Below are 5,145 nucleotides of genomic sequence, written 5' to 3' on the forward strand. Positions count from 1 at the left end.
TGCACTCCTGAATTTTACAATCCTGTCTATTACTGTACAATTTTTGCAAAATATGCATAGATAGACAAAAACCCTGTGATTTTAGATTAATAGCTCTGGTCAGATGATGAAAATCTTCTGTGCTTTCAGTTCATTCGTTCACTTTCTGCTGCCGAGAGTTTGAGCAGGATTAACAGGTCGACAACATGGCTGACACTTTTAATATTTACTGTGAAATTAACATTTGATTTGTCTAAATTTGACTATTCCTGAAAAATGCTGGGTTTCACTTCACAAACTGTGCTGAAATCCTTCCCAAGCATTTTTCCATGGGAGGTTATCACAGGTGTTTTATAAACATGAAGTTTTCATTGATCTAATACCAATGGAAGAGCATTTCCTATTGTTTACTGCTTGGCTGTGCAGGAACTTTTGAAAGGTTGTATTATATGTTTCTCCTGTTTGAAAAGCACATATCAAATTAGAAATGTTAGATGACTCAACTGAAATTGGCCAAAGTTTTAAAGTGTGAGGTAATGTGCTTGAGTAATCCTTGGATGAGGCTGCAGGTTGCTCTAAACGGTTCGTTCAGAAAGCCACACAAGAACTTGTTAAGATCAGTGTGATATTTTCTCCAAAGGGGAATCACCACTACATGAGTCTCCTTTAAAAGGTAAGGTTGTCATTTGAAAAAAAGAGAAATGCAACAGTGAAGGAGACTCCTAAAATGTTGGAGTACAGTAGCAGAAATGAAGCTTTTCAGACAGGGACTAAAGTGAGGGTTTTAGTAAATCATGTAAAGATGGGTAGATATCTAGGTAGATATAGAAAGATAGATGTTTCATGACATAAATATTGAATTTCAGAAGATCTGGGGTAAATCAGTGACTGTTAAACACATCTGCTAAAAAAAAAAATCATCTCATTGACTGAGGTTTATGATGTTGACGCAGTTTAATTTCTTCACCACTAGGTGGCGTTGTTTCTTTACATACCTGCATGGTGAGCTTTTCTGAAGTGGATTGAAGTGGTTCTGGCTGTGTATAATTCACAGGTAGAAGCTAAAGTTAAACAATGACTAAATTAACATATGAGCACATTACAGTTTGGATTAAAAAAAGAACATCTGGCTGTTACAACTTAATGACACAGCATACATTTAAGAAGAAGAGGAAAATGAAAAAAAAAAACTTTCTACAAGACTCAAAGTGAGCTGAAAGAGTCCCAGTGTTGCGCTAATTGGGTCAGGGCTTCTGTGTTGAACTGATTTTCAGCAGCTTTCCTCCCGTCGGCCTCAAGAATCCGCTCCTGACGTGTAGCTGCAAGAAGTCCAGGTTTCCAGTTGACACTGGCAGTGTGAGTTAGGAAAAGAGCAGTCAACCCACATGTTTCTCAGCATACTTCCACAAAACCTTCTATTGTGTTAAAGATTCTTGTCATGCAATGTCTCTTTATATTTTCCACTTGTTCTTATCTGAACTGACTCCGTTTACAGAAAGCCATGTGTAAGCAGCAGCCGACCACAGAAGTGATGGACACGTTGAATGAGAGTCCAGGGAAGCAGCCTGTCGAAACCTTTGCTACTTACATCCACCACATTTAGAGCCGCTGCAGAGTAAATGACTTAAGTGTGGTTGACACGACTTGGAGCACATGTGCTGTCAGTTTAATGGATGATCTGTGGTCCAACCAGCATCCCTGGAGGGCTGAGATACTGAGCCTCCCTCTAGTCCTGATGTGGAGAGATTATCTGTCATTTTAGCAGAGATACGTCCCACAGTTTGGAGGAAAGAAATACCTTCTGAGCTCTGCATGTGTCAAAGTATTATCATACTAAAGTTGCTCTTATGAGGACTTATTTTTTCTAAACATCTATTAGATTAAAAGATAGAAACCAAGGACAGAACAGAAAAGCAAAATCAAACCATTTAACATCTGACAAGCAAAAATAACCGTCTCAAACAATTCAACTTCAGTCAATCTTCTATGAGGCAAATAGGTAGAGTATAGGCCAAGCTCTGGTCGTTTTGACTGTCAATCAAGGCAGTTTAGCTCTTAAGTCAGCAAAACTTGTAACTTTAACATCTTCAAATTCAAACCATTCAGTTTGTGCCTTTTGAGAAATGAGCAATTCAGACCCAAGTTGTACATCGAACCAGGCTGTAAACATGTTGTTTCTGGTGCTTCTGCTCACTCCTTGAACTGCAGTTTTCAACTCTTCCATGTCTGCGGCTTGAATAGGATGACATTTGTCCAAGAGGAGGCGCTGAAATCAACATCAACTCACGTTCCCCACTGAGGCTTTAAGGACGAAAAAAGGTATTTCAGCTGTTTCTAAACTTTACATTTATAAATGAAACCCAGCACATGGATCAACCGTTGCCGAAAGAATAAAAGTGTTTCTTCTTCTTCAGGGTGAATCCTGATGGTATCTTCAAAGCGAATCTTTGGTCTGCTTCAGGTGTTCGACTGATGAAAGTGAGTAAACGCCTGAATCAACAGAGTAGCGGTTTATGTTATTTTATTTTATGGCCTCTAAATCCTTTCTTCCCTTCGCTGCTTCTGGACGTTTTCCTATCTGCCAGCTCCTCCTTTATGAAAAGCAGCTGTGAAAACGCTCACACATGCACATACAGTACAGAGTGGCCACTGAAACCACTGATTCTTGTCATTTAATCGAAGAAGTTTGACTTTTCTTTTGACCCACAAAAAGTTGAAAGGAAGTAGTGTCTTTAGAGTTAATAATAAAGTGTGAATGTGCGGTCATGGTGTCTTATCATGTGTGCATTCCTTTGAGTTTATTTTTCCACACCAGAGGTCTTCAGCGGCCTGAAATGAACAAGTTCAGTAGGACAGTGTGAAAACATACACACTCATGCAGGGGTTGAATTAACCCAGCGGGGCGTTCACAAATGAACAGCTTTCATGCTGACTCCAGAAGCTGCTGCTGTCTCTCTTCATCTCCACACCTCTTCTCTGGTCTTAATTGGGAAAATGACACTGTTTTCCCCAAGAAGGATGACTTCTGACCAGGTGTGTGTTCGTACAGGGGAAACAGGTCCATGACTGGGCTCTGTAACAGAGGCATTCAGCACTGAGGGCCAGGTCAGGTCACTTCTTTTTATGTGACAGATGTAATTTACCTCTGGAAGCTGCAGATTTAACAACAATATTAGTGTCCTGGAAAATATCCGCCACTTGTTTACAAGAAAAGACACAAACATTTTATTGATTCTCTGGCACAGGAAGTCTTACTCAGTTCTCATCTGATATCTTCAATCCAAACAATTGTGATATTATCCCATCCACCTCAACAAACTATATTTAAAAAAAAAAAAAAACAGTTAATTTTAGCCCCTAAATGTTACTATTTAAAGTTAATCTACATAGGTTTGAACATAAAACTAGGCCCAATCCTAAGTCTAACCCTCACTTAGCTCTGACCCCAACACTGGGCCTGACCATAAACTAATATTACTCCTATTACTTAAGACAACTGACAAAATATGTGTTTTTAAATTTTCTTTTCCTTTTCAAAAAAAAAAAAAAACATGAAACAAAATCAGGATTTGCCACAAAGTGCCTTTGCTGTATTCTAAATAAAAAGTTCATCAATTCGTTCATTTTCTTAACTGTTTATCCTGTTCAGGGTCGCAGGTGGCTGGAGCCTGTCCCAGCTGTCATTGGGCGAGAGGCTGGGCAAATAAAAAGTTAAAAACTAAAATAAAGCAGTAATTTTAAATTCTTTAGCTAATCAGGGCTGTTTTTGAGAATATCACCTCAAATCAGTGGTGTGCAGGGGGTACAGTCAGCCCCCAATGGGAGGCAAAATAGTACAACTGCCCTCTTGGGTGGTGAGACTGTGCTGTATGTGCCTTCTTTTAAACTTCCACTCCTTCCTTTCAAAAAGTCTGTGCACACCCTCGGTCGAATAATTTTATGAAGCAATACATACTCTTGTTACCCGGCGAAATTAAAAAGTTAGAGAGTAATTAAAGTCCCTCTTGAACACAAAGTATCTAACTGACTTTGTGCTGGTGTCCAGTGTCTAATTGACCGGTTCCTTTTGGCACTCAAACAGACTGGTTATTTGGGTTTGATGTTGCATAAACGTTCACATCTTTCCATTTTCAGTCAGTAACATAATTCTGGGATTTCTTGGCTCAGGAAACTGTGTCCTCATTGTTTAGCCAGGACAACTGACCTCTTTACAGTGCTGGGTGAGCAAACTTTCTGTCTCTAGTTTAACTTTAAAAGAAGAGCACAAAATAAACTTAAGAGGAAACATACCAGAGTAATGACATACAGGAGAACTGGAGCCAAAACATGAAGAGAGTGGTTCAGAGATTTTCAGTCACTGCACTTTAACTCTGACTGTTTGTTTGTTAACCTGCAGTGATGTAACAGCTTGGATCAGAAACCTGAGCTGCTCTCATTAAAGTGATCCTTTATATTTAGAGTAATCTGTGTTTCACTGATGAGGACTTCAGGCGTCTTTCCTTCACTGGTGCTTCATGTTGCCCGGTCTCATAAATAACACAACCATGATTATTGATCATTAGCTGACTCCATCATGTGAGGGGACCTCTTCTTTTCATCCTTGTTCCTGGATTTCTGCGATTAAGTTCAAGTGTTTCTAATTTCTCCATTTTCATGCTCCAACACCCTCTCTGATCGCTCTCCCAGACATCATTAAAGTGAATACATTTCCTGGTCTCTGGATCCAGTTGTGGAATAATTTCTCATGTTCACGTTGTGTGTGATTATTGCTCAGTGACACCAGAGGCTGACCCAAGTCTACGTGCTGCTTCTTTATGTCTGAGGAGAACGTAGACACTTTTCTGCATTTAAATTCCTCAGTTCCAACGTGCAGGACTCGGGTTTCCTCTCATAAAAACACATCTCATGAAACATAGCCACTTTTTACAGCATTTTCCAACCAAAGACCTCATTTTCATCAAAGTTTTAGCATCTGAGTCTGACTCCTTCACACTGTAAGTGTTAGGAGCTGTTTCTCCAGCATCTGTAAGTCCTGCTGGTGCTTTCAGATTTATAGGTGCTCTTTATTAGACTTGTTGCTGTGTGTATGTTGTTCATTAAGACATCAAAATGCTTTACAGTTCATTGGTCTTTAACACTGCCCGCTGGAGCTGGAGCTGTAATTCC

This window comes from Halichoeres trimaculatus, unplaced genomic scaffold (assembly GCF_033239565.1).
Source record: "Halichoeres trimaculatus isolate MK-OKI-2021-1 unplaced genomic scaffold, fHalTri1.1 fHalTri1_scaffold_7, whole genome shotgun sequence".
In the NCBI taxonomy this organism is placed as follows: Eukaryota; Metazoa; Chordata; class Actinopteri; order Labriformes; family Labridae; genus Halichoeres; species Halichoeres trimaculatus.